This window comes from Diplotaxodon limnothrissa, linkage group LG3 (assembly GCF_057381915.1).
Source record: "Diplotaxodon limnothrissa isolate DT_005_m linkage group LG3, D_limnothrissa_male_GT1.1, whole genome shotgun sequence".
NCBI lineage: Eukaryota > Metazoa > Chordata > Actinopteri > Cichliformes > Cichlidae > Diplotaxodon > Diplotaxodon limnothrissa.
In genome coordinates, this window is record NC_140598.1 from 48,393,275 (window position 1) to 48,415,606 (window position 22,332).

The following is a 22,332-nucleotide window of genomic DNA, read 5'->3' on the forward strand; positions in this document are numbered from 1 at the left end:
TGGTTATACGGGTATAACACGCAGTGAAATGTGGCCTGATAGGCTCCTCGACTGTGCAAAAAAAAAATTTAAAAAAGTGGTGGTGGTTAGTGGCAGTGATATGGGCGACATGGGCCGTAGTGTCATGGTGGGGGTGGCATCATGGGCATTGGCAAAAAAGTTGCTTGCACCCAATGTTCCCTCTAATTTTTCACGTGTCTGAGCAAACACACCAACTGTGAGAGTTGGACCACTGTGTGCAACATTAGACAATTCGAAACCATCCAAGTTACATGGTTTATTAAAATAATCAAATTACAGCATTTACATGTTACTTTTAATTAACTGCTTTAGCCCACTTACAATGAAAATTTAAAAAAAATCTTGTTCATGACCTGTGTAGTATGTGAACACTATTGGAAGTAAAAGTAACTTGAACTCCAATTTTGAAAACACAACTTTCTTTCTTTGTTTTTTATAAAGCTGACTTGTATCATGAGTCTGTGGTCTGGGAGAGAGTCCTGTTACTCTCTGTCTGCAAAATACAGTATATAATGACCAATGTTGGGCAATTAATTATATAGTAACTTCTTCAAAAAAGTAACTGAGTTATGCAAACAACAAAGTTTTTTGCAGCTGTTTACCTAAAAATGCAGCCAAGGCATTTTTTTAAATAAACATTTCAAACTATTTACAGAACAATCAGCTGTTCTGCATCAAATCTGATGCCACACAAATTATTTGTGTCACTCCAAAAAATAATTTCTGTCCACTATGAAATAAAGGAGAACAACAGCCTGATACCTGCAGGCCTGACAGCAGGAGTTGTATCACTGCTGTAACACCTGTAACATTCAGCAGTTGCCTCATTGTTCTGCCACACACAACAAAACTACTGACTACACTACACACTAACTACACAAGATTTGGCTAAACGTTGCAAATCTCTCACATCTCAAAACACCGCTGTCACTCCTAAAACTTCCCCCTTTCCTAAACAACTAAATGCCACGTTGCCATATCATTTTTTGATAGGTTGACATGGTACATTTTTTGACCAATAGGAAAGGGTGGGGTTTTTTTTTGGTTTTGTCTTTGCTCACAGGCGGAGAGTGCTTTTGAGCGTTTTCCTTATAAAACGCTGTTTTTACTGTTTTAGTATTCAGGAATAAAACAAACATTGCATATATTTTTTATCATAACTCTGATTTTATGTGGCCTATCAACACAATTTAAAAACTGCTATAAAGTTTTTAAATTGACACTTTTTCCATCAATTGTTCCATCTGTCCTGCTCACATCTCCAATGGTTGTACACGTTGTCATTAACGTGGCTTCACTCCACATCAGCCGCTTTGCTAGCTAAAGCACTGGTGTCGGCACATAAGGACGCTGTCATGGCCTGTCAACGACGTTGATTAGGGGCGTATATACGAATGTAAATCGCGTGATTGGCTGGACTATGGGATAAGGTGGCATCGTTCTAATCCCATACGGGAGCAGCCAGTCACTTACTGACTAACACTGCAAAACAGAATTGTTAAAGTTTTAATTCTATTTCAATTCAGGTTAGATTTTTTTTTGTGCACAACACAGATTTTCTGTGCGCAGAGACCGTGCCAGCAGTGCACAATTGCACTTAGAGGGAACATTGCTTGCACCCATGTTGTCTCAACATCATGCCAGTGCATTCTGGGGATTGCATAGGCACCGATTGGTTTTCTACTGCCCATTTGTAGGGAGTATGGACGCCTTCCATTTGTGAGGTGCACCTGCTGCTTGCTGCACTGGAAAGAGAGGGGCTGGGTGGCATCTAATAACTAGCTCGTGAAATAAAACAAAATAAACACAAACCAACAAATACAAAAACACCACACAATGACCCCCAAGAGCCTTTATACTACTCGTACAAATTTCCAGCCCAAAAGCTCTTACAGAAAGCCCAGAATGAACATCACACGGACAGAGGGATATTAAACCCCTTGTGTAAAAATGATTTATGTGATTTATGACTTAGGATATTAATACAATTGTTATTTCATAACTTCATAACTTTATTTTCAATAATTCAAAAACTATGGTCAGGAAAAATATGGATTTTTATCATGAATAGTATTTTCTAATAGTAGTGTGTGTGTGTGACAAAAACTGCTGCCGATGTCTGACACAAAAAGGAGTATTGTGTTTCAAATGAAGCAATGTCTCCACGAAGGTTAGCTACAGCCACTGGCTGACTGAAAATATCAATGTTTGTGTTTCCACAAGGAAGATACCAAGTAAGTGGCCTGCTTTTTGATGAAAATTGTCTGGAAAGGTTGGCCAGAATAAACCAGAAAAGTTTGCCACATTCACAGGGCTTCATCACACCAACACTAGACACAAATTCTAGATGAGACACTGAGATTAGAGTTTCTAAGAATCTCAAAGAGTTTGAAAAAGAATTATGACTGAGGATATTAACATACTATCAGTGGGACTCTCCACCATAAGGGAAATTGCTAACAAACACCCTCAACTGCATCAGTCCCCAATAATTTCACACATTTAACTATGTAAAGGGCGCTTGAAGAAATTCAGATAAGAGCTTCCCCACTCATTTGATTCCTCAGAATGCATCCTCACTACAACCAGCCAGCTCTTCCACTGAGCCTGTGGATCTCTCTCATGAGCCCAAGGGTGCTGCACTGCTTGAGCCGGAACTTGAGATTTCTGAAGATCCCGCACAACATATCCAATATCCAACTCGGATACTCTCATGTTGCCTGAGCCCATGGGTCTCCCAATCGTTTCCCAAGCATCCTAATTGTTTTGGAATTCATGTTCATTTTTACCTACTTTTTTGTGTGTAGGGTTAACAGCAGACTGACTTTTGCTTTTGTTCTTCGTGTCTTCAGGAGCCTGATTGGACTTAGAGAATAACAGAAACACACATAAAAATGTATTATTGCAAACACAGTATGTAGTGAGGACATTTTTTTTTTCATATATTTTACCTCCGTTGTTGGTATTGACTCCTACAGTTGCTCTGGGTTATTTGGTATGTTTCTCTCTGAAAGTAATGAGAGCCAAGCCTTTAACTAATTTGAGCACTTTCATAAACATAAGCTATAAAAACCAAATGACTGAAATTGGAGAGAAAAAGCTGAGGATGATTTTCCTACTCATTTACATTAGTTTCTGTTTGGGGTAGGCATTCTCATGGGCGTATCCATGTCTTGTTAACAGCGTCTAGACTTGATAAGCCACTGTTTGAAACTATGTATGAAACTTTTCAGAACTTGTTTAGCATGTTAGTAATGAAAGGATTGATTACAGAGAGGGAAACTTCTGCCATGTCCGGTTTAGCCAAACAGACAAGTTCAACAGTTGCCAACACTATCAGATGAACATTTCTCAGAAATCACTTGGTTGCCTCAATGTTCAAAGTTTTCCATTAGACCACCTTTATTTTTCATGGATATTAAATCCTGCTGTAGACACATACAGTTAACCATGTCACACTGTGCTTAAGATTTAATTCAGCTGCTTTTTCTTGTGAAGATGTTTTAATTATCATGGTTCTGGGTCAATTTTGACCCAGCTTTTTCTGTTTCTGTTTTGTTTTTCTAAATATATGCTTTGTTTGGGTTTTTGAGTTGTGCTGGTTTGATTTTGTATTAGGGGTTATTCTTGGTTTTCTTCTCATTACTTTATTTGGTGTTCTGGCCTTTAGTTTAAGTCACTGTCTCTGTTTTGTGTCATATTCTTCCTGTTTCTCTCAGTGTCAAGTTTGCGTTTTTGTCAATTGTTTCTTATTTCCTGTTTTACTTTGAAAGTTCATGTCTCATGTCTATAGCTGTGTCCCAAAACGTCGGCTGCATCCTTCGGAGGACCCGGTCTTCGTGGTCTACGTGGGTGGGGTCCTTTGAAGACCGAGAAGGCCGGAAGTGCGAGGCTGTGAAATGGGACAGTCTAGCCTTCAGATTTGCGTCACCGCTGTCTCGGTGGAGTTTAATAAACTTGGCCGTCTGCTCCTTGCTATCTAAAATATAACAGGACACTGGCGTAAATTGTCGACCGTCTCACGCTTCTGTTTAATCAGTTTTCTGTTTAACGTTTATTCAGCTGTGTGAAAATCCCGGAGGAACCCACCCGATGGATTAATAAAGTTTTATATAATCTAATAATCTAATAACTTTGATCTCAGCCAAACCGATTTACTCCGGAACAAATAAAACACCGAAAAAAGGCAAACAATTACATTTTTAAGTTATCCGAGTGACTTATATATCATGTTTAAGCTGAGTAGCGAAAGAGCGGGGATCTGAAAACGATGAAGCCGGGAGTCTGCTGCTCTCGCCGGCTGGAGTGACCATTGAACCCCACGGCTTGCTATCAAGCTGGTGGGTAATAGACATCTCCGAAAACGTCGGCACACTTTTGCAAAAATGCGATGTCTTGATAAACCAAGCAGATATTTGTAATTTACACAGCTACTTTCTCTCCTGAAAATATGTTAAAAGTTTATTTTGTCACCCAGAAAGATTAATAAGAGTAATTTTAAAACTTAGTAGCGGCCGCCATTGTTGGAAATTGGAGTTTGGCTGGGCCGCGCTATGAATTCTGGGGTATGGTGGGCCACAAAGGACACACCCGACCCATCCTTCAATTTCGGGGAAATGAAGGACGCATTTGTCGGCCACATTTGAAGGAGTCGACGAATTGGGACAGCCTTCGTCGCCTGGCTGTGACGTAATCGGCCTTCAAATGCGGCCTCTGGAGGATGCAGCCGACATTTTGGGACACAGCTAGTGTGTTCAGTTATACCTCTTCCGTTAGCCTAATTTCTCCCAGCTGTGTCTCCCTCCTGTTGCTCATTCCCTGATTACTCCCCTGTGTATATAAGCCCTGCGTTTTCCTGTGCTCTCTGTCGTGTCGTACCCTCAACTTGCTGTGTGTTTGTTATGGCCAGTCCTCCAGCACCTCTGTTTATGTAGCCGGTCTGGCCTTAAACTCTGATTGCCGTTAGTTCTCTATGATGTTGTGTTCTGCAAATGACCAGAGGAGTCAGCTCTCACTTTGCCAGCTGGGTGGATTTATTCTCCCAGAACTGTTTAAAATAAAAACAAAACAGTACAGCAACTTCACTTTACTGGACTTCTGCATGAACACCTCTCCTCAGCGGGGCCTCTAGGCGACTGAGGTGCAACATCACAATAAAATCTAATTAACAAATAAAACTGCTAAAATACTAAAATGTATTTATACACATATATAACAAATGAAAACGCACTGCATCGTGAACATATAGTGACAATTACCTCATCAACAAAATTAGACTTTAGGGAGACTTCATTTTCCAGTGGCAATTTTACATATTTTTTAGTTACATATATCTAACAGTAAGTTCGATACTTTGGTGTCACGGTTCGATATTTTTTCGATACAAAAAAAATGTTCATGCCTTTTTAATTTGTCATTTATTAAATTTTCAAAACACATTCCGCACCACATCTCTGTGCGTTCATCATTTGTTTGAAGCCAGCTCACCTCTTGCAACTACTTTTCCGAGAATACATGCTTCTTTTGTGGTTCGGACTCCTTCTGACATTTCTTTGGAGGTGGAGGAACATCACAGTAATTGCTTAACCCTTTAAGACCTACCATAGAACCAAGTCCACCAGAGCTTATATTATATTTTTACATGCTGTGGAGCCATTTTTGGGAGCATTTCAAGTTGCTATTGTCACGGCGAGTGAGGTGAGCCGTGTGGAGGAAATTAAGGAGGATCCAAATGCAGGCAGTCGTGAAGGAGTAAAGGTGGTTTATTGAACATGAAAGTAAATACAAACGGCAAATGGAGCTAGAACTAAACTATACTGGAATCAACTAAACTACAGAGCACAAACCTTAACGAGAACGACCAGAAGAGACTAACGGCGGACAGCAGGGAGAACAAACGGGTGAGACATGGTAGATACACAGATGAGGCAGGGTGGAATACACAGACGGACCAGCAACAACAATGACGGAAGACATGACTTAAATACACAGAGAACCACAGGGGAATTACACACAGGTGGTGGACACAGCTGGGAATAATCAACAAGACGAGACAAAGGTAAAACTGAACACACTCACATGAGACCCAGACCTTCACAATAAAACAGGAAATGAGAACACCACACCAAGACGCAGACCTGACACTGAGAGACAGACAGGAAATGACATATGAAACTAAACTCACATCGTAAACCCAGATAAACAGAAACATGGAACTCTAATAATAGAAATCATAATCATCACCATAACACGACAAGAGAACAAGAACACAATCCCTGATGAAAACTTAAATCAAAACACAATAAACTCAAAATACTGGGTCCAACGGACCCAGAACCGTGACAGCTATACATCAATACAACCATTATAGCCCAAACTTTAATAATATGTATTCATTAAGTGCATAGTAATTACATAAATTGCAAAAAAGTGCAATAAACTACAAAAAAATTGAAAATCGTTTTTGCTTTTTTAACATATATTTGTAGTTAGAGAAATTTAAGAGGCTTATCCCTCAAAACTGTAAATACAAAAAAGTTGCACAAAATAGTTTCCCACCACAGGAAATTTATTTTGAGTGTCTTCATAGTTTTATTTTTGAAATACACCAATTTTTATACACTGCAGGAAAAATGAAAATAAATATTATACTGCAAATTTGCAAAAAAGCAGCATATGCATCAAAATAAACTATTTCCAGCAGTGCAATATGAGTCCTAAGCATCCCAGAAATGACACAGAAAGTCATAAAGTCAAAGATAACTTTTAAAAAGACCAGTATATGCCCTGAGGCCCTGATCATAAAAAAAGACTACATTTCCGCAAAATGACGTCACTTCCGGTTTCGGGCAGGTCATGGCGGAAATGCAAAAGTTCGCGCTGACGTCTATTCCAACATAGGAAGTGTTATGAACAGCTGATCGGATTGGCAACGTGTGTTTCTGGAATATTATGTTTTTGTTCTTGCAAGCGCTTTTTATGCAGTTTTTGCAAAGCTTTATGTGGAAGGAAACTGTGACCTAGGACAAGCTGATGGCATAAGATGTGAGTACAACTCCTCCGGTTTCATATCCAAAAAAAATTATTGCGCTAGCTCACGTGGTTGCAGAGCTACCGGGATTTAAAAATAGTTACGCAAAACAGAGCGTGTCCGCTCCGATCGGCTCTAAAGGGTTAAAGGAGCTTGCTTCTTCGACATCTTTAAGAGTTCTAAACAAATGTCTGTCCTCCTCCTGAAAATCTTATGTATGTAAACACGCGTTGCAACTTCTTATCTTGTGCCCGTTTTTTATTTTGACAGCGAATGCGCACCTGCGGACCACTTATGTGCAGCCCTGGTTATTTCGCTTGTGATATTGCAGCCACAGAAATTCTTTTGTCCATGAAACCATAAAGCTGCGCTTTCTTTTTGCCTTATAGTCTGATTTGTCATAACTTTTCCGTTTTGTGGTAAGCTTTTCTTTGGCTGTCACTTCTTCACCCTGACCTGTCTTATTTGGCTCAGCAGAACTAAAATATTGTGGCGAGCTCAGACAAGGAGGAGACGGAGGTATCATTTGGTCTTGCTTCCCGTGAGCTAGCCAGGGAGCACAGCCGTTTATTGACATCTGCAGAAGAACACTGCCGCTAGCTAACTGCTCAGCGCGGCAACAGCACAGCAACAACAACAACAGCACACAGGGCGCCCTCTGACCCCGGAAGGACACACCGTCGCAGTGAGAGGGCGTCACCCGTCACTATGGCAACATAAACAAAACATAACTGTACAAACAGAACCCCGAACAGCCCTGACCCGCTACATAGCCCCCACCTAAGGGGTCAGTCGTCCCCGACGACCCCATTACGCCACACAAAGTCCTGCAAATGTCCAGGTGCCTTCTTTTGGCGCACCGACCGCTCACGACCGGCGGGGGAAAAGTCACTCGGGTCAGAACATGGGGTGCCACCATCATCCCACTTCTGACACCAATGTGGCGAGCTCAGACAAGGAGGAGACGGAGGTATCGTTTGGTCTTGCTTCCCGTGAGCTAGCCAGGGAGCACAGCCGTTTATTGACATCTGCAGAAGAACACTGCCGCTAGCTAACTGCTCAGCGCGGCAACAGCACAGCAACAACAACAACAACACACAGGGCGCCCTCTGACCCCGGAAGGACACACCGTCGCAGTGAGAGGGCGTCACCCGTCACTATGGCAACATAAACAAAACATAACTGTACAAACAGAACCCCGAACAGCCCTGACCCGCTACAATATATATCCTGCTGCTTTTACACACGCACTCACATAATGCTCAGCGATTCTCTGCGCAATCAATCTCTCACATGTTTAAGCTTGCTGCGGGAGATTTCACTTGTCATGTTTGCATAGTAAGCTAAAGATTGATAAAACGATGTCAGAGGAATTGGTGCGCAAATTATCACCACTCACCAATCAGTGCTGTCGCTCTCTATACACAGTGCGCGATTGCAAAGTGAAAGCAAAAAACAAGCGCAAATTCAAACGCGATTTCAATATGTCACATATTGACAGTGGCTCACCGATGCCAATGACATAATTAGCCAGCTACATTTCCGAAAGAATGCAAAAGCATTGACATATATTTTTCCTTCCTACGATAGGCCGACGGGCAGGGCAGAGATAGATTTTGGTAGCCCGACTGGAAAAATCGCTAGCCCCGGGACGTCGGGCAGGCGATTTTGCGAGCCCTGTATCTGATTGAGGAATCACTCATCTTTGGAAAAGAGAGTTTATTACAGAGAAATGTCTCTTTCCAAAATAAAAGCTATACTATACGCTTCTTCTGGGCTATATTCTCAGCAGCATATTAAACATATCAGGTCCCCATAAGGAGAATCATGTGCTAACGGCTGTCTAAATGACTCGGGTAAAGTTTGTAGCATGCTGCTTGTTGTTTTCTGCTTCCACTTGTCTTTGCACTAGGATGATGTCGGTGTAAATGTGCAGTCATATTTGTTGTGTTCCCACTAGTGCTGTCAGCGTAAATCTCGTTGAAATGACCTTAATGCCACAACACGGCAAATCTCAGTTAACGAGCTACCGCGGATCGCCCGTGCATGAGGCTGGACGGCCAACACGAGCTAACTGCGCTAACACACTAGCTCCCACCCATGTAATTGAGCATTGCGTGGCACATCCAACATACTGTTTTACTTTAGTCCATGATGCGCTTACCTTCAGGGTCATACGTCACATGAAAACCAAAATAGTTCCAAACGCCAGATCTGAATGAGGGTGGGGAGGTTCAATTTGCCATGTTGCAAGGAGAGCTTAACTTCTGTCTCGCTAGCTTGCCCTGCGCTCAGTGAATCTGCGTTCGACTACTCCGCCTAGGCTGCACTGTCGAGCGCAGATCCACTGAGCGCTCAACACAGACAGCATCGTCAGAAGGAAAGTTGATAAAATAAATTAAAAATTTATTTTGTATTGTTCGATACATATGCGTACCGAACCGAAAGCACTGTATCGAACGGTTCAATATCGATACGAGTATCGTTGCACCCCTATTATTTATGTCTTACACAGCATCCCAACTCTTTAGCTAACTTAACTGCAGCAACTTTAAGATACGCTATTGGAGCTGGAATTACCGCGGCTGCTGGCACCAGACTTGCCCTCCAATGGATCCTCGTTAAAGGATTTAATAACTTTAGCTAAAGTGAATAGTTAGTCTAATTCATTAGTGCAGCATTACTGGATCACCTCTGTTTGAAGTGATATGATATGTGATTAACTACCATAATAATTCTACTGTTTCTACTAGAAACAGTCGATCATATTTGTTTGTCAAAGCTGAATTCAGGGCAAACTACGCTAAATTAGCGTTTTGAGCTAACAGCTACAATAAGCATAAAAGTTACCGTACAGCTATCATTTGTTAACATGACGCTTGTTCTTACATGTAATACATTTATTACCAACCTGAGAGTTTATCCGCTGGTCATTCGACATGACGAATGACTTCTGAAGTCTTAATTCAGCTCAAGACGCTGTAGATTCCCGTCAGTAACACTTTCGGTCCGCTAGTAAAACGTATTTCTATTAATTAGTGATGGGTCGTTCGCGAACGAAATGGCTCTTAGATCCGACTCTTTGAAGTGAACGACGCGAGCCGGCTCCTTATCGCGAGCCATGACATGGTTTTTTTTTTGTTGTTTTTTTTTCTCTTTTCTTTCTCTCAACCTCTCTCTTGCACTTTTTTTCCGCTTTACTCTGCACACGAGTCTTGTGCTTTATGCTGGGCAGAGGGGGGAGGGGCGGTAGTTACACTCGCAGTAGCACAGGAACAGAGCCAGAGGGAGAGACAGAGAAAGAGAGCCAGGGACAACAACGTCACATTAGAAAGGTATAGTAATCATCCACAACTATTTTCAGTTGCAGATGATAAAGGATTCAGAAAGTTTATTCATGCGGGCCCATATGACAGAGAATATGCATGTTCTTTTTGTTTTCATATTATAATTTATATTTAATTGTGTTGTGGTTTGCAGTGTTTTGTGTTGTTTCACTTTAAATTTATAAAAGGAAAAAGCGGAAAATTTAAATAGTTAAAAGTTGAAATGTGAATAGTTGATTTTTGTATTATATGATTTATTTATTACATTTTTTGTGGAGTGAATAAATAAAAGTATATTTACGGTGGCCCCTACAGACAAAGCACGTAAAAACTCCAAAACACGTACAAACTCTGAAGCACATACAAACTCCAAAACACGTAAAAACACGTAAAAACTCAGAAGCACATAAAAACTCAGAAGTACATAAAAACTCAAAACACGTACAAAAGACAACAGAAGTGCTCCAGGATGCTGGGCGCAGTGTGGAGCTTTTGTTATCTTGTGACTACAACAAGCCAGCAAGTACCAACGATCGGATTTGGTGTGTGGTAATAACAGGTAAATGAACTTTTTTTTTAAATTATTTGAATATATATGAGTGCCTGTGTATAAATACACAAACAGTACACACATGCTTTCAATTGTGTAATTTAAGTGATCTAGTAGCTCTGCTTTGGAAGTTCAGTTCATGCTAGAAATGTGTTTTATATTTATATATAAACATATATAAATAAAACCACTTTTTTTTACGTTAGTAATTCCTTTTGTGCACAATTTTATAGTATTGTTAATAATAAATTAATTAAAGCAACAAAACAACCTGAAGAGCCGGTTCGGAGCTGAAAGAGCCGGCTCTCTTTAGTGAGCCGAACCGAAAGAGCCGGATCTCTAAAAAGAGCCGGAAATCCCATCACTATCCTCCATGCCTGCTTCATGCCCTGGGGGACGGGGCTATGGCTCGCTACATCCTCTTGCAGACCATTACATGTGGAAACCATTTGAATACAAGCGCGTTGATCCACACAGGTATGCACACGGATGTTCACTGCTCGTAGACTTAAATTACACCTTTCTTGGCTGCTACTTCGAAGCACATTGTGCGCTGTCTGTCCTGCGTGCTGCACAACAACATTGAATATTTAGTATTTACTGCTGTTTACACTTAGCTAGATTAATGCGATGGTGTTGTGTTTAGTATGTTACTTTGTTTTTTTTGCTTGTTTTCTATTCTTCTCTCAACAGGTGATCCAGGAGATTTTTATTTTTTTCTCCCCCCCTTTCTCACTGTCCCTCTCCCCTTCTGTTTTTCTTTTCCTTCCTCTTTCTCTCTCCCTTTCCTATCCCTCACTCATGTCTGTCCCGTCTGTAACATCTGAAAATAAAATATAATAAATAATAAAAACAAAGATCGATCAAATGGACCAATACGGCAATGCCACGATGATCCATTTGGCAAAGTAAATCCATTGGGTATCCTTGTTGGTCTTCAGACAACAACTCTGATGGCTAAAGAACCAAATGGGACAGGCCAAAAAAAAGAAAAAAAAAAACAAAAAACTTGGCGAATCCAAAAGCAGTGTGGCCAGCTGTTCTGGATGCAGGAGTAGATCTACATACTGAATTACTTTAAACCACAGGATTTCAGATAAGCAAGAACAAAACCCATTACTCCATACGGATTGTTTTTTGGAGGAACTATTAAACTCACAATATCCGCTTCATCAGGAGTCAGGTCTGAAGAGACTACTCATTTTATTTTATTTTATTTCATGTTTGCTTTAATTTTCAAAAAAGCGCTTTTCTCAGTTAATCTTCTCTGTTAATTTTCTTTGTTGTTTACATTGGTTTATTGCACCATTGTAACATTGTAATAAACCTGCCAGCTGTTCAACATTCAATTCTCTCAAATTAATTTTACTCCTCTCAAATCTAGTCTATAAGCCTAGCCTAACTATACTAAGCAGGTGTTACATAATGAAATATGATTATTTTAAAAAGTTGCATTATTCAGACTCGTAAAAACACTACATAATAACAGATAATAGTATAACGTAAAAACTCTCTTTTTTTTAAGACTAAAAATATGTAAGCTGCTTCCAGAGACAGTCACATGGACTATATCCAAAATTTTGTGAAAAGCTCAAACCCATGAAAGACACCGTTTACCCCACTTCCTTTGTTAGAGAACAGGGAGGATGAATTTTCACATAATTTTCCTTATTTAATAAGAAACTAATTTATAAAACAGATGATGAAACATACGAGATGTCAAGAAAAACACGTTATTTTTTCCCCCAGATTTATTGATCTGATGTCACTGCAATTTATAAAACACAATAGAAAGTCTCATTTTGATAACACACCCAACCAGAGACATTAAAGCACTGAATATACTGTGTGCTTACACAAAAAAGGCATATAGCTCATCAGGATCAATTCACCACCTGGTCTACCTTCTCCCTGTGTATAAACCTATCGTACACAGGGAACCATGCTGTGAAAAGATGGTGAGACTGAAGTGGGCTCTGAGGAATGGTGGATTGAATTACAGACTACAATTTATTTTTTATTTTTTGTAGATAACACACAGTTTGATCCACTGTTTTCTATTTGTGTAAGTGTAAAGATTCAACATAAGACTCCTCAAAGAAACACAAATTATTTATAAAGTCTGAGTCTCTTTTTTTGTTTTTAACTTTGTTATTGAAAAAAAGACGAAAACTGACTTATCCATAATAGAAATGTGAATATATCAATTACCAAAAAAAAAAAGAGAAGAAAAACAACACATACAAAACATATATTTGATATCAGATTATTTTTCATTAATTCAGTTAAATTGAACTCAGGGGAAGAGTTCCACACTGGTAAATTTTCTGTGTACTGAGAGTATTTTACTTTTGGCTCAGAAGATATTGAGACATTTTCATTAATATTACAAAAAGCGCTATATAAATACAGGCCATTTACCATTTACCAAAAACTACATCTACGATATCTTCTGTACAGCAGAAGGAAATGAGGAGCGATACGAGTAGTTACTTGTATGCCTCATCAAGACTTTTTTCTGCCTGATCTTTATTGATTAGATACCAAAATAATGGGATGTTAGCACATTCTGCTTCATATTCTTCAGCAAACTCCCTGTTGTATTTTGTCATTATATATTTCCAGTAGTCTGATGCTTCGAGAGTCTTATCTGGCTGAATATCCCAGTCCTTATAAATTTTCTTGTATTTCTTATAAGGGTGCCATTCATTGTTTGTATGACTGCAACGAAAGCTGTTGTCACTGATCACTGAGGATGAGCATATGTCAGTGACAAGTCGCTCTGTCCACTCCCAGCTGTATCTACCCAATCCCTCCGGCCTATGCAGTGAAACAAAGTGCTCAGTATGGACTTTTCCTCCTGCATCACAGGGAGCTTTGCAGAATGGACACTGTTTGCCACAACCAATCAATTTGTTGAAAAGCTCATTCTGAGGCTGCACATGGAGATGTTGTAGTTTCATTTCAAAGGTAGATTTTTTGAACTTCTTTCTGAGAGTTTCTGTCATGTCACTCACAGATGTTGTGAGACAGTCAGCAAACTGTTCCTTGTCAGCATTGTTCAGTATCATGAAAGCACCAAGAGCATCCTGGGAAATGACCAGTTTATCACCAAGTTCTTTGCAAATATCTTTAACAAAAGCCTTGAAGCCATCACTCTTTCTGGTTTTGGCCTCGTTGATGGCAGAATTTATGCTGTCAATACACGACCGCAGATGTCGGTCCTCAAACTCAAAAACTGTCGACTCATTTGAGAAGTGCTTCTTTATTTGTTCGAGTATCCATGTCTTTACATACTTCTCATATGAGCGAATGTAGCTCACATAATTTTGAAAATCCTCCTTGGAGAGCAAATCCAGTAAAATTGAATACTGGAAGGACATTCTTGTGCTGAACTGCTCGAGTTTCCTCATTTCATCAATGATATCAGGACCCAGTGAGCGATTAACAAAGTTTTCAACAGCAGGCTTCAAACATCGATTTGTGAATTCTTCTGCTTTCTTCTGACACTGGTCTCGTTCATGAAACACATCTTTGAAATCATCATGAAACCTTTCCTTGTTTTTAATCAGACATCTGTACGGATCATTTTCTTCTATGAAATCTTCATGCATTTTCTGAAACTCGCTGGCTGCAAATCCACAGATGTGCTGTCATAGAGAAACTTCAAACTCGATGTTTATCTTAACATCTTGATTGTTTTGCAGTTTCTCATCAATCATGTGGAGGATCTCCTGGATGTAAGTGTCATGGTAATTGTTTTTTCTTCTAACCTGCTCATTAACAAAGTATATGCAAGCATCTATAATGCTGTCAGCCAGATCTTGTGCATCCTTTATGTCATCTTGACGGAAGAACTTTTTTACCTCATGTTTAATTTTGTTCAACCGTCCTTCAGCTGTATATTTGAAAGACTCTTTTCCACAATCTTGCAGACTCCTTTGACTTAATAACTCATTTGCACCCCCCCCTGTTTTTCAGATTTTCTCTCAGATAGTAGGACACGCTATTGGTGACATTTGAGGTTTTTTGTTCAGAGAAAGACAGTTTTTCCTTCCACATCTTCTCAAACTCTTTATCCAACTGTAAGTCTGTCATTTGGACTTTTTTCTTTTGACATTTATCAATTAATGCACGCACTGCTTTTTCAATCTCTATTGTATAATTGTCTTTGATTTTATCAATTTCTGTCATTCCCTGCCTGTTTTCTGCTGCTGCTTCAAGCTAATACTTTACACCACTTTCTATTTCTATTGGGGCGACCGTGGCTCAGGGGGTTGGGAATCGCATCTGTAACCTGAAGGTCGCCGGTTCGATCCCTGGGCTCTCTGTCCTGGTCGTTGTGTCCTTGGGCAAGACTTTACCCTACTTGCCTAGTGGTGTTGGCCAGAGGGGCCGATGGCACGATATGGCAGCCTCGTTTCTGTCAGTCTGCCCCAGGGCAGCTGTGGCTACAACTCTAGCTTGCCTCCACCAGTGTATGAATGTAAGAGTGAATGAATAGTGGTATTGTAAAGTGCTTTGGGTGCCTTGAAAAGCGCTATATCAATCCATTATTATTTCACGACGAAGGACCTTTGCACTGTTTGAGAATTCCCCTTTGTATCCTTCAATCAGAGACACATGTCCCTCTGTTTGCTCGAAATATTGTGTCAGATTATCCAGAATCTTTGTCTCCCATGCAGACAGCACTGTGGAGGCTTCACTTTTCAAAGAACTAAGAAATTCTCTCATGTCAGATGTTTCAGATTTTGCTGCAATGGTACCAAAATTGGAAATTTTTGTTTCTGCATTTCTTACCCAGGTGTACATTTATTTTCTGAACTCCCACTCCCATTTGCTGAATTCTGAGCAGAGCTTCATGTATGCATCAGCTACGAGGCTGTTTCTGAAGATGAAGATGAAGTTTTCATGCTTTACTGCATTCCACAGGCTTTTCACCCACTCTTTAAACTCCATGACATTATTAGCAGATGACTCACAGTTTCCCAGTTGTTGGATGATGTTTTTCTTGAGCTCATATACAGCCTCACTGTATCCTGCATTAACTGGTGCCATTGGTGGGTTTCCATTCCACAGTCCAGGAATGTACCAGTTCCCAGTGTCTGGACTGTAGTCCATCACATCAGTGAAGCTCTTGTTCTCCTCTTTCTTTTCCATTTTGGCTGCTGCCTGAGTCATCTCATTTAACTGATCCAGGAGCAGTTTCCTGTCTTGTAAGTTCTTATCATGGGCTGAAACATCCGACACATTCTGAATGAACAAACTGACATTTAGGCTTTTTGCCCACCTCCTTCATCCTGAGAAAAGCGTGCACAACTATTTGTAGGATGTCCTTCATTTCAGTTATATTCTCCATTGCAATGTTCACTATGGTGACATCACTCAGCCCAACAACAAGTGTTGCAAGCTCATTGTCGTGCTCATAGCTGTTGTCCAGTTGTGCAAGTTCTGGTGACTTTAAGCCCTCAGTGTCAATGATCACCAAGAAGTCACAGTTTAGGACGTTTTTCATGTCTTCATTGATTTTGATGAGCAACATAAAGGCACCTCGAGTACATCGACCACTGCTGACTGCAAACTGCACTCCAAACATGGTGTTAAGGAGAGTGGACTTTCCTGTGCTCTGAACTCCAAGAACTGTGACTACTCGTATCTTTCTCTTATTTCCTTTTTTCTTTGGAGACACCAAGCCACTGAGCTGAGAGAGAACATCACTCACCCACTGACGTGATCTGTCTGTTTCTGGAAGAGACAGTGAAGCTTCATAGATCTGACCCATTTCACGGAAGAAGTGTTCAGTCCCCAGTGAGCTGTTGGAAATTTGTCTGTCAATTTCTTTGATCTCCTCTTTGTTCTCAGAGTTCTTGCATTTTTCTTTATATTTCTCCCTGAGTTCACACAGTTTTATACGAGACACATTATCGAGGTTCATTCGCATCCATTTCAGGAAATAAAGCCTCTCTGTTCCTCGGCTTGATATCCCTGTGATGAAGTTCGTCATAGCTGTTGACATCTCGTATGAGTTCTGCTTTTGCCGCAGTTCATATTTCTGTTTCTGAAGATCACTTTTGTAGTCTTCTATATTTTTAGACCCAACATGTCAAAGTCGAAACTCTTCCTTCTCTAACAAGGTCAGTGTTGTCCATATTTGGCATTGCCTGGGAAGCTGATCTTCTTTATATTTATGGATGTTTTGAATTTCTTCAGTGATGGTTTTTGCATTTTTCTTTGCAGTCTGGCACTCTGGAGGGTCTTCATCAACCAGGACTCCCAGTTTATGAGCAACATCCACCATCTTCTCTATTTTCATCTTCAGCTCTGATTTCTCAACCACATTACTGACAGTTTTCCTCAAATCTTTTACAAAGTCAGCATCATTTTTCTGCTTTGTCTTAATAATGATGTTGTTTTTAGTCAAACCCAATTGAGTTGCAAGTTTTTTCAAAATATCTACAGGGAGTGCAGAATTATTAGGCAAATGAGTATTTTGTCCACATCATCCTCTTCATGCATGTTGTCTTACTCCAAGCTGTATAGGCTCGAAAGCCTACTACCAATTAAGCATATTAGGTGATGTGCATCCCTGTAATGAGAAGGGGTGTGGTCTAATGACATCAACACCCTATATCAGGTGTGCATAATTATTAGGCAACTTCCTTTCCTTTGGCAAAATGGGTCAAAAGGACTTGACAGGCTCAGAAAAGTCAAAAATAGTGAGATATCTTGCAGAGGGATGCAGCAGTCTCAAAATTGCAAAGCTTCTGAAGCGTGATCATCGAACAATCAAGCGTTTCATTCAAAATAGTCAACAGGGTCGCAAGAAGCGTGTGGAAAAACCAAGGCGCAAAATAACTGCCCATGAACTGAGAAAAGTCAAGCGTGCAGCTGCCAAGATGCCACTTGCCACCAGTTTGGCCATATTTCAGAGCTGCAACATCACTGGAGTGCCCAAAAGCACAAGGTGTGCAATACTCAGAGACATGGCCAAGGTAAGAAAGGCTGAAAGACGACCAACACTGAACAAGACACACAAGCTGAAACGTCAAGACTGGGCCAAGAAATATCTCAAGACTGGTTTTTCTAAGGTTTTATGGACTGATGAAATGAGAGTGAGTCTTGATGGGCCAGATGGATGGGCCCGTGGCTGGATTGGTAAAGGGCAGAGAGCTCCAGTCCGACTCAGACACCAGCAAGGTGGAGGTGGAGTACTGGTTTGGGCTGGTATCATCAAAGATGAGCTTGTGGGGCCTTTTCGGGTTGAGGATGGAGTCAAGCTCAACTCCCAGTCCTACTGCCAGTTTCTGGAAGACACCTTCTTCAAGCAGTGGTACAGGAAGAAGTCTGCATCCTTCAAGAAAAACATGATTTTCATGCAGGACAATGCTCCATCACACGCGTCCAAGTACTCCACAGCGTGGCTGGCAAGAAAGGGTATAAAAGAAGAAAAACTAATGACATGGCCACCTTGTTCACCTGATCTGAACCCCATTGAGAACCTATATAATGTATATTTGTGAATGTGGAGATGTTATATTGGTTTCACTGGTAAAAATAAATAATTGAAATGGGTATATATTTGTTTTTTGTTAAGTTGCCTAATAATTATGCACAGTAATAGTCACCTGCACACACAGATATCCCCCTAAAATAGAAATCCCCTGAAAATATCAATGTTTGTGTTTCCACCAGGAAGATACCAAGTAATTTCAGTCAGTCCGTTGGAAATTCTCCTTGGACTGTCACCACACTCCATGTCGTGGTGAACAAAGGTGTCATGGTACTGTTGAGAATTGCTCAGATGTTTATTGAGAATCTCTGACTTGAATAAGGAGCACTCACCCAGTCTGACAAAAGAGACCATTGGAAGTTCAGAGAGAACGATTCTTTCTTCAATGAAGCCCTTTGAATGTGAAAGAGACTGAGGTCTGTACTTTTTAACAACGTCTCTCATGGCCCACAGCATGAGTGTGCACTGTTCTGTGTCACAATTAGGAAGCAGCAGAGGGACAGAGAACTGACACATGGACATTTTTAGTGCCATTTCCTGCTGTAGAAAACCATCAGAACACAGAAAGAGAGCAGTGATTATGTCGAGCGGGTTCACCGTGTTGCCTTTGTTTGAACTGTCGATCATATTTTCAAGATCTATATTTGTACTCCCTGTTTCATCATCACTGCTTGAATCAGATTCTGCTGTACATTTCACATTCCTAGCAGTGACATTAAACATCATTAATTTCTTTAGAAAATACCATGGAAGGTCTGATTTACACTTGGCAGGTTCATCAGTGATGGTCTTCTTATCAATCTCAAGTATTCGGCTGAGTGATAGCTTCTCTCTGTAGTACTGCTTCAAGTCCAATTCTTCCAATAATTTATCCAGGTGTTTCACTGTGAATAAAAATAAAAAATAATAAAAAATAAATAAAAAATAAAATTCTTATTATTTCTGAAGAAACTTTTTATAAAACATAGATTTAAAATTCACAACCTTGGTTATTATGTTTAAGAATTTAAATAATATATTTTAAATTCAAAATGTATTTATATATGATATAACATTAAATTGATAATTTTCTGCGTTATATGATTATTTAAGATTCCATCTATCCACCAATTCCACTTATCCTTGCCAGGGTCACTGGATCCTATCCAAGCTATTATAGCACAAGAGGTGGGGCACACCCTAGACAGATTCCCAGTCTGTCACAGGACTAACACATAGATAGAGATCTCTCACATTCACAATGAAGAATCACCAATCAAGCTCCCCCTCCACTAACTAAGACTGGACTGTGGGATGATGCTGGAGTACTGAGAAAGACCCCAGCAAACACAGGGGGAACATGCTCCACACAGAAAACCCTCTTTTTTCACATTGAGATTTGTGTCTACACTGGGTCCACATATCTGTAATCTCAATTTCTTAAGGTATTTTTTGTATTCTTTAAGTAACTGCTGTATGCAAAACCCCAATTGTGAAAATGCTACATGATGCTCTGCAAAGTGTAAATAAAAACAGAATTTAAATTTTACTTAATTTGTTTCTCTTTTCATGTAAATCCAAATGCTGAGTGATTGAAAAAGAAAAACAACTATTTTTATAGAGCAAAAAAAATGTCTAAAGGGAACATTGATTTTATTTATTTTTATTTTATTTTATTAGCATTTTCCTCAAATGTGTCAAATATATATTTTCTCATCTAAATGTCCTCTGAGCTGTGTGCCAGGGGGCGGTAATGCTCCTTAACATTGGTTGCCAACCAAGAAGAAGAAGAAGAAGAAGCTGTGAGCCTGGAGGGAGGGGGTGAGTGAGTCCTGAGTGATTTGCTTATGCTACGATTCAGCACAGGAAGGGAGGGGGAGCACTCAAATGTGCTGTTAGCATGTTAGCAATGCGATGCTACTGTGAACTGAGGAGCTATTGTCTTGATGTGAGTTTTCTACTCAGGGTTTTTTCTTCCAGTTCAGAGCAGCCAAATATATTTCTACTAATGAAATTAGTTTGCTAACAGCAACAGGGATGAGTCAGTGAGTCAGTAAAGTGATTCTCGAGTATTGAACGATTCGTTCATGATTCCAACATCACTAGTGTCAAGACACACCTGTCTTTCTCGGCAGTCCTCGCTCGCGCTGAGGTTCCGCGTTTGTAAGTCGGACTTTAATTCTGATTAAATAAACGCAAATAAAATGTAATAAAGTTTTCCATCGGGGCATGCAGCTTCCAACTCTCCCCATCCTCACTGTTAGTAAAGCACCGGTTTAACTAAGAATTTTATTTTGGTTTAAAACATGTTCACACACACACACACACAGACCCACAAAACAGCTGTCTAAAAAGGTGGCATTTTTGGTCATAAAATGACAAAGTCCTATTCCATATTTTTCATGATCATATTTTTGGGGAATTATTGATTATTATCGAGTTATAAAATATCATAACTTTATGATATTTATAAAAAATTATGACTGCCATTAACTCTTGCTATTTTCATTATTACTTTCTAGGTCATAAATCATTTTCTCAGAGGCCATAAATCACTCGTTTTGACATAAGGGGGTTTATCCCCCTCCTCCCAAAGTCTGTTTCATTGTTGATATTTTGAAAAAGACCACCAACTTCCTGTCTCTCTCCTTCGTCACATGAACAATTTGAACACTTTCATAAATGTAAGTAATAGAAAGCAAACTGAAAAGAAAACACTGAGTTTGGTTTTCATTCTCCCCACACAAGTGTCAGTCTTTTTGTATTAATGATTGCTTCAATTTCTGGCCTTGATGTATTAAACACTTTAATACAGTGTGAAAAAGCAATTAGAAATTTAGAGTAACAGCTAAAAGCTCTGCATTCAAAATCTGACTTAAGATGATTGATTTAAGGCTTCATCACAACACAAAAATAAGACTGAACAGCAAGAAAAATGAAAACTTTCTTGAGGAAACTTCTGCTTGTGGCAGACTGAGCCCTATGCTGCCAATTGATGTTTGAATGGGCTGAATTTATATTTTTTCATTGCTTTTCCAAACTATAGTCTCGGGGGGGCTCGCCCCTCTGCCACAAGAAAGAGAGGAAGGTTACAGACTAGATTGGTGCACTGAAGAAGGCAGCTTCGTGGATCCACAAACTAGTTCTTGGCCTTCCTTTTCATGCACATAATAGAAATATCACCGAAAAAAGAGCAGCATAAAACATCCTACCTTTACAGAAGAGAGCTCTCTGTCTGATGCCGTCATCCATTTTTGTCCTCTTGCTGCAGTATTGTTCTCTTGCGACTTCCTTTCAATTCTTGAGGAAGTGTAATGCAGCAGGGATGCTGACCACCTGTTTTATACAGTTTATAAGGAGGTAATAATGTGGATTAGCTGTGCGTTGAATCTCATTGTACTTGTGTACAATGACAATCCTCTTTTTCCCTCATAACTACTTTAATGCCACACATTCAACAAGGTGTTGGAAACATTCCTCAGAGATTTTGATCCAGGAAAGAAGCTGCAGAACTGCATCTGTGGCTGGTCAAAACTAAAAACTGACATGGGCCTAAAAATCCACCAAGGCACAACTCCCAGCCGAACACAAAGTGCTGTACACTTGACGTGCCAAAAATGATACATTGAATAAGTTAAAATAAATAAAGATAAAAATAACAAAAATAAGATGATAATTAAAATAACATTTAAAATAATAAAATAAGCACAAATAAAATAGTATAAAATGATAGTTAGAATTAAATTAAAAAATAATCAAATCAAAAAAAAAAATCAAATCAGCACATTAGATTAAAACAATAAAATCAGGGTCATATTGTGTCATACGCCAAGGAGTAAAAATGGGTTTTAAGATGTTTTTTAAAAGTGGACAACAAAGGGGCCTCTCTAATGTGCTGGGGCAGATTGTTCCAGAG

At 39.8% G+C, this 22,332-nt stretch overlaps 1 pseudogene; it reads right to left on the minus strand.

The window, feature by feature from the left end:
- Nucleotides 1–13,416: 13,416 nt before the first annotated feature.
- LOC146636261 (interferon-induced very large GTPase 1-like) lies at nucleotides 13,417–21,668 on the minus strand (annotated as a pseudogene).
- Between the last annotated feature and the right edge of the window lie 664 nt (nucleotides 21,669–22,332).